General features: G+C 42.2%; 1 pseudogene; it reads left to right on the plus strand.

The window, feature by feature from the left end:
* The first annotated feature begins 7231 nt into the window (after positions 1-7231).
* Positions 7232-7716, plus strand: LOC110565628 (NADH dehydrogenase [ubiquinone] 1 alpha subcomplex subunit 12-like; annotated as a pseudogene).
* The last annotated feature ends 1165 nt before the right edge of the window (positions 7717-8881 follow it).

Consider the following 8881-nt stretch of genomic DNA (forward strand, 5'->3'; position numbering starts at 1 on the left):
TTACACAACCCTAATCGGGAGACGTAAGAACATTCTTCTTGACAGGAATCAGAAGGGCACTGATATGGAACTTCTTTCCCAAACAGGAGCTTCCCAACAAAGAGTCCTCTTCCAAGCTCCCTGGTAGGAAACTGAAGCACAGCTGTCAAGAAAGCTGCCTCCAGGGACAACCAGAGTTCCCAAGAGGGACTGGGACTATAAAGGCAATAGGTGACCTGCTGTCACCATAGCGGCCAAAAGTAATGCTAACTTTTTGACTATTCTTCACTGATTGGCCGTATTTCTAACCGTGTTTGCATGTTCACATCTAGCCAATCATGGCCTAGCTGACACTCCATATGGACTCCTGCCTTGGATAGGAAAAGTTCACCAAAGGGGGACTCTTCAAAGGCTTGCTGTGGCTAAAGATTCAACCAAAGGATACAGGCAGAGGGCCTGATTCTTGTTTCAGCCACCAGAGACCAGTGACTTCAAGCTTTGAGACCTGCTGGTAGCAGATGACCTCCCGCTAGAATTTCTGTCAGTGACTTGTGGTGTGATATGAAGGCTTCCTATGCAAGGATCTGCTCTCAACTGGCATCCCCAAAATTCTTCAAGAACACAGGGCTGTAATACTTGCAACTTCCGGCATAGGCACCCCAAATCCCATTGAGGGATTAGAACTGGTACACTTGAATATACTGGATGACATCCCATTACCACCAAGGATCTCAGAGTTCTCACTTCCTATATAAATTGTTACTCTCTCATGGCAGATCATGTGTGGGTCCCCGCAATTGTCACCACAGGCAGAGAAATGAACCATGACAAGAAGGAAAACCCAGTTCAGCCCAGATTAGTTAGTGCCAAGTCAAAATTCTAGAGAGTTTGGCCCCAGGTGGTTTATTGTAAGCGTATTTAAACATAGTACAATTTGGGAAAAGGTTTTCTGATGTAATGCAATCCCTGGTGCACAAGGAGGCATAATTACACCAAAATCAACTCAAAATATGTATCATTTCTTTCAAGAGGTTGGTTTCTAGAGGTAGGCTATAAGTATTAGCTTAAGAGCCTAGGGATGGATCTGGTGTGGTCTCAGTCATACAGATAGCACAGAGTTCATTTGGGCTAAAAATTACATGTAAGAACTCCCCTAAGGGTGGTTCTATTGACTGAAAAATGAAGCTGAAGATAAAGGTCTAGGTAGGGGGAGCCTGAAATAAACATTCTAGGGGATTTGGATGAGGTCTGTCTCCATACAGAGCAAGGTCATTAATGTCTATTCCCAGCATTCTGGATGAAAAACAGGTATTTCCTCCTCTAAAGAGATGACTCTGTGTGATTAACAGTCCTGGTTTTTGTAGTCATTTGTGGGTGCAAGGACCTTTGTGCTCTTAAAATCCTTTGTTTTCCCTTTGCTATTTGCCCACTCTCTTACAGGGAGGATAGACAAGAACCTGACTGAGAACAGGAGTCAGTCACTACTGCCCCATCAATGTGACAAAAGTGAAGCCTTTGTGCTTTGAGTGTCCTGACACAGTCATCCTGACAATTGCCTTTGATTGTCAACTTGATGAGATTCAGAATCACCATGGCAATAAATTGAAGGGCATATCCATGAGGGACTTTCAAAACCCGGTTCATTGAGGTGAGAAAACCAACCTTGAGAATGGGTGACATGGTGCCTCTCTGTGGGATCCTGGGACTAATAAAGGAAAGGGAAAGGGAGCTGAGCTGAGCATCAGCATCCATCTGGATCTGCTTCCTGACTCTGAATTCAACTGGACAAGCTGCATCAAGCTCCTGCCACCATGGCTTCCCCACACGAATAAACAACGTCCTTGAAATGTGAGCCAAGATAAGTAAGTCCTTCCTTCAATTGCTCTGGTCAGGTATTTTGTCACTGTGACAGGAAAAGGAGCTAACATGTTTACCTTGCTTAGTGTTGCTGCTTTAACTCAGATACACATCATGCAGTCCTGTCAGAGAACTTTGAAAAGCTAAGGCACTTCACAACTACCAAGTACCTCTGCATAGGCCGCCAGTTTCTCTTCCGCAGGAACAGACTAGTTACTTTTCTCCTTGTCGGGGAGAAACATCTTAAGGGAAAGGGGGTTAAGTTTATTTACAGTTCAGCTTTGGGTACAGTCTGGCAGGGTGCGGAAGTCACCACAGCCATTGTGTTGGGCAGCTGCTCACTTTGCCTTTGCAGTCAGGAAAAGAATGGATAGGAAGTGAAGCCCAGCTTTAACATCTCAAGGCTACCTCCTGTGACCTATTTCCTCCAGAGAAGATCTATCTCCTAAAAGTTCCAGTACCTTCCACAAAGCTCCATCAGCTAGAATTCAGATGTCCCTACATGTATGTCTGTAGAGGACACTTCACAGGCAAACCACAGCACTATCCTTTCTTCTTCCCTACCATCCAGGCCTTTCCTAGCCTTTCCCTTACTTTCTAATCTTTGTTTTCAAAACATCTACTTGCTAAAATGAAGATGTTTTGTGCCATCTGTGTTCTGGTCAATCTCAAGAAAATAGTCATTTTGCTTGACTGTTCAGTAGAGATAGAACAAGCTATATTCATCTTATACACAAGACCAACCCACAGGATTTGTACTGTGAAATCTTTGTCTTAGTCATCATCGCTAAGTCTATGGATCAGTATATGGACCTCGAACTTGTAAGTTTCCATTTATTTCACTGTAACAGGCCAAAGTTTAATGAAAGAACAAGAAAAATATGGCTCTATTCTACAAGATCCTGACTTCTGTATGTTGAACTTGATAAATGGTGATCATTCTGACCCCCTTTTACTCTTTTTCTGTCTGGATTGTCTAGGAATTGCTCACAATTGTATCTAGATGATGATTCTAAATCTAGATACATAGATAATCCCAGGTAGAGGGAACTTGTATCTGGAAGATTCCCTCCTGTGCCTGAGTGGCTTTCTTTTATTACACCTTAATAATCTCTATGGGGGAAGCTGTACCACTCATGGCCTGGCAGTTTCCCATAGCATTTTGTCCAGCTGCTCTTCTCGTTACTAGAAGTCTCTGAAATACAGAACAGTCAGATTCTGACCTGCTGTCTTTGTAGCATCCTTAAGCCCAGCAGGCTAATAAGAAAATAATCAATACACAAAGTAGGTATTACACAACATGTGACATGCACAAATTACAAATTTCCAAGCTCCAGACTACACTATGTACCCTCCCCAGTGGCTGGGGATATGAAGAGCCCTAATGCAGCTTTTCCAAGGATGCCTGCGGCCTCCTTTCTCGGGGAGTATCCCTGAATTGTCCAGCTCTGGCTCCCTCAACATAGGTGACCACCACTCAGTTCTTTCCAGAGTCATAGGCAATCTTTCTTGTCTACTGTTTACTTTCAGGTCTATGCTCTGGTCTCTCAAATGCTAAAATATGCGTATGGGATCATTCTCAGGCTGGAAGACATGAAGTAAAACCCATTTCCTTTCCAGATCCTTACAGCAACCTGGCCTTTGTGCTCTTAGGACCCTCCTCCGTGAAAACAGAGGAGCAAAAGCCATCATCTGCCTGCTTAATTCTACATCAGAATCAGGAGCCTGTTCTGCTTACATAACAATAAGTTCTGAGTCTGCTGTGTCTTTCAAATGCCATCAAAAACCTGTGCTCCTTCCGTCTTTTTGCTGTGCGTACTTAACATAAAGATTTTTTTTTTTCTTCCATTTGCACGATCACGAGCAGACCTTTATGCATCACATCTGTGTTGAGGAGGAAAGAAAGCGTAAGACTAATGTGCCATCTACTCACTGGGCTTCTCTTCTGAGAAATTCTCTCCCCACCCCCCCAAATCTAAATTCCTATTATTCATGAATATAACTATGTCTCCTGGACAAGCCAGTCTGCAACCACAGCTGAGATGCCAGGTAGTTTAATTTTCTACCCTTTTAAAAGAGATGAAATATATTTTACAAATATATCACATCTTCTATTGAAGTCTGCATTAATTTAAGGGAATTATATTCATGGACTGTATATACCACTGTGCATAGAATGCTATGTGTGTCTGTTACATTTTTATATTAGATTTGACGAGGGTCCCTAAGGCACTACAAGTAGTTTTCAAGTGGTAAACATTTTTACAGAATAATTTCTTAAAGATCATACTGCAGGGCTAGAGTATGCGAAGGGTTTCGGAGAAGATGGCAGGGAGGCAACAATGGGAAAAGAAATACTAGAGATGGAAGGGAAGAAACTGAATCGGATTTCAGGACAATAAGTTAACAGCCACCATAAGGGCTTGTTTTTCGAAATCAGAGTCGGCGCGCGTTCTGTCTCCTCTTCCCAGGGTGTTGATGAGGATGCTGCAGGGAGAGAAAAACATCCAGATGTTTCAGCGCCTCCATAAAAACACATATGTAATATTTTTTAAAAAGAGAAAAATTATTGATTGCATTATACTACATAAGAATATTCAACCACAGACAAAAATATCTCTTCCTTCTTTTGTCTCTAAGGAATTCAAAACAAGCAACGGGCTTTAAACTGTATCCAGAAGTCTGCTAAAAGTGTGCTCTGTACAGAAACTAGTGGGAGTCCAGCTGTAGATGTAGCTCAGTTGGTAATTTGCCTAGCTTGCACAAAAGCCATGTGTTCCATGCCTCTCACTATGTAAACCACGAATAGGGGTGCACACCTGTGATTCCCAACACCTAGGAGGTAGAGGCAGGAGGATCAGAAGTTCCAGGTCATCCTTAACTACTAATGAGTTCAAGGCTACTCCTGCCTAAATAAAAAAACAACCAAAATGACCGTCAGTCAAAAGTGCTTTGCTCACCTCACTCCTATTCTATACTCCAAAGGTAGATTATTCTCCTCCCTCCTTCCATTGTTCATTTTCTTCCTATACACACACACACACACACACACACACACATACACACACCAAACCTCAATTTCCCCATACTGTTTTGGGCAAATACACACATTTTCAAAAAAAAATCAATGAGTTTTTGCAAGTAAAAGCAAAATATTAAAATATGAGAGAGCCTAGGTTAGGGAGAGAGATGCTTTTAAGTTATTCACTTTAGTTTTATGTTTTTAAAAATTAAAATGAGACAGAAATAGCCCATTCCAATGTCTAGATATCTTTTTGTAGCAGCTAATATCCTCATGCACGAAAATACACATATAATTTACCACACACTTATTATGCAATCCTGAAATAGTAGCAAAAATGTTATTTCCATTTAAGGTTTATGTCTCTAACATCTTAATGCTACATTATAGCTTTCATTTTCAAAAGCACTTCAAAATCCATTTTTAATATTTATCCATATACCATGATTCTACAATTATAAGTATGTTGTAAGCTTATAATATTGCTCATAATTAATACATTTAGAAGAAATCTCATGAATAGTGTTTAACATTTTATCACAGTAGGATGGTCACATTTTAAATTCATTAATTCACTTGACTTACTCATCTGCACTGAAAATGTGTGAGTATTTGTGGTTGCTTTTTTCTTCCCTGTGGTCTGTGCTAAAGAGAGTAGTGATAGACTCGGTCATCTTCTCCACGAACTGCCATCATCATTGTGGTGTCTGGCACATGGTTAATGTCCAGCAAACATTTCAGAATGAGTGGGTAAGATCGACCTTCATCTTCAGCACTTGTTTCTGCTTTCTGCTGTACTCTTTGGCAGCTACACGGCTGATTCTGTCTCTCCCAGAGAGTAATTCACTGCCAGGTAGGGTGAGGCACAACTGGAATGCCATCTGCTTGGGGGCTGAGACAGAAAGCTCACATGTTCAGGGCCAGCCTAGGAGGTTTAGTGAGATCCTACCTCAAAATAGAATTTAACCAAAGAGCAGGGGATGTTGGAGTCGGGTGGGGAGGGATGAGCATGTGAAGATGTTTTGTCAGCTACAGAGTTCTTACGTAGAATGCACAAAATCATGGTGTAATCCCTTGTGGCCCAATAAAATATATATATATAAATGAATGAATGAATGCTCCTTTTCTTTACTTCAGAACTTGAGGCTTGAAGGATAATTCCATTTATTTCACAGCATTATCTGAAATTTGCCTGTAGACAAAACATATATGGAGAGAGAGAGAGAGAGAATAAAATGGAAATAAAATTTATCAGAAATTAAAATTAAAACCCTCAAGGCAGGCAAACCAGGAACCTTGCAGCTGTCTGTGGGAAGAAATTGGAGAAGAGAAGGAAAAAGGAAACACACTATTTGAGATAATCCAGCATTGAAGTCACCTATTTAGCAGGGCGAGGAACTTTTGAGAAAGAGTTAAAAAAAAAAAAAAAAGGTACAAACTATCAGAAAAGACATAACTGGGCTGTGGTAGTACCTGAGGGAAAAAGACAAAAGAAAAAGAAATATTACTGGCTAAGAAATGTGATCAAACCCAGCCATAGCACAGGACCGCTGGTAGGATCTGCACTAGAGCGAGGAATTCTGGGAAGGAAAAGTATGTTATCTTAAAGCAGACCTGCCTGGCGAAGAGAGCAGGTCTTTGACCTGCCCGACCGAATTAGAGGAGACAAGGGCTGTCCCAGTTAGAGAGAGATCCCATTCTTTGATAGAACACAGTGAATACAGAGCCTCTGCCTTAGAGTTTCATCAAGTCTGAACCCTGGATACTCAGCAGAGTATGCCTTCTCCTTTCCCTCTTTCCTCTCTTTGTGTGTTGGACATTCAGGGCTTTCCCATTCGTTCTCTGAGGCCTCCATCCCACACATCTTCTGTGGGGCTTCTTGCTGACCTCCACTGCTAGATCTGCCTGCTTTCTTCTACTCCAATGGCCTGGCATCCTCTCTCCCTTTTCTGTGTCTCCCTTCTCCTGGAGGCGCTGAGATTTAGTTTGCCTCCCTTGTTGTTTTTCTCACGAATGCTAATAAACCTGTCTCCAAACTTCCTTCTGGATACATTTCTAAATTCTTTTATTGACCATACCAAGTACCCAAAAGATCGAACCCCATTTCTCCAGTAACACACCAGTCTGTCTTTGGTGCCCTATCTGGAGTTGAAGAGACATTTCTTCATGCCCCCTACACCCCTGCCACCAAAAAAAACACCAAACAGTAGGTTTACTAAATTGTTTTCCTCTTTCAAAGAAGATGAGCAGGGCATGGTGTTGCCGCCGGGAGTTTCCACAGGTTCCCTGGGGTTTTAGGTTCACTGTGTACATTCAAGAACAAGCTACAAGATCCTGTATCAGCTATTCTGGAAGATTGCCGGCCACATAAAAATGAGCCAGGTGGGGAGCACTGAGAAGGCGGGCTGCGCAGGCAAACATGAAGTTGGTGGCAGGCCTGAGGACAGACCGCAGCAGGTCACCGGCCACCGCGACCTGTGTGGCCTTGTGCAGGTTTTCTTCAGGGCAAATGGCATAAAGGTCGGTACATTGGCGGAGAAGACAAATCTGGAAACAAATACAATGAGGACAACAAGCAAGTTTTTGACCGTCACCGATGGGTCATATACACCACTGAAATCAATGGCAAAAACACATTCTGGGATTTGGACGGAAGCCTGGTGCCTCCCTCTGAATGGCACCGCTAGCTTCGCCGCATGACTGACGACCCTCCAACAACAAAACCACCGACCGCTCGGAAATCCATCTGGGCAAACCATAAATTCAGAGTGACTGGCCCTCGGGAGCAATGTGTTTCTTATTCCACCACTCGAAAGAAGATTCACGAACGGGTCCCACCTTTGACACCTTACAAGTGACAACAGTGGAGGCCAGTTCCGGCACGTCAGGATGGTGCAGCGCTTCCTTTGGAATCAACCTCTAGAGCTGACCATGAACATGTTTGAAGTTGCTTGACCAAAACAAACAAGCAAGCAAGCAAACAAACAAACATTACTGGATTATGAAAATTGCCATGTGACACATTAAGACGGGCCTGGTTTCCGGTGGACATTCCATATAGATTAGGACTTTATGAATCATTTCAAAAAATCATTATAGAATGCTAGGTTAAAATTCAATTGGAGACACTGTGGTCGTTGGAATGAGAATGTCTCTCTTAGACTTCTATGTTTGAATGCTTGGTTCCCAGTTGGTGGAAACGTTTGGAAAATATTAGAAAATGTGATCTTATTAGAAGAGTTCTGCCACTATGACTGGGCTCTGATGTTTTCAAAGCCTCTCTCTCTCTTCTCTCTTTCTCTCTCTCTCTCTCTCTCTCTCTCTCTCTCTCTCTCTCTCTCTCTCTCTCTGTCACTGTGTGTGTGTGTGTGTGTGTGACAGTCTGGGACTTTGACTATTGCACTGAAGTTTCAAGGCTGACTTTATAAGCAATACATTTTCAATGTGAGTGTTTTTAGCTAATGCTTTGTTCTCTATGCCAATATTGGAATCTGAAACAATGGTTGTAACTTTGCTTTCCAAAAACAAAGGGAGAAACAACCTTTTCTTAAAGCACCCAATGCCCCTAATTTTCCAACGATTGTTAAAATGATGGCCTTAGTACTTTTCTATTAAGAACCAAAAGTCAGATTCAATACATTCAATGTGAGTAAAGAAAGTGAGTGCCACATTTGGCTTAGGCTATGAATGTCTCTAATGACATGCTGACACCATCCATGTTGTATTACGAGTAGGCCTCTCGGGGCCACAGAGAGAGGTAAATTTTAATTTACAACAAGACTGAATAGAACAGTGTCTACGGAGAAAAGGGCAATAATGTAAAGGAATGGGGTGGGAGGACTCGGAATGTCACTCTGACAACCCCAAATTGTCCTCTGTTTGTTCTGCTAAGGTGAGAGCACTAACAAGCCATCATGCACCTGCTACGAATTAATTCCCACAACTTGTCGGTGTGTTTGAAAAACAAATGTCCAACCACTTAAATATTTCCAGTATGCACCAGCAAGGAGTGAGTATCAGATT

This window comes from Meriones unguiculatus, chromosome 10, assembly GCF_030254825.1.
Source record: "Meriones unguiculatus strain TT.TT164.6M chromosome 10, Bangor_MerUng_6.1, whole genome shotgun sequence".
Classification (NCBI taxonomy): domain Eukaryota; kingdom Metazoa; phylum Chordata; class Mammalia; order Rodentia; family Muridae; genus Meriones; species Meriones unguiculatus.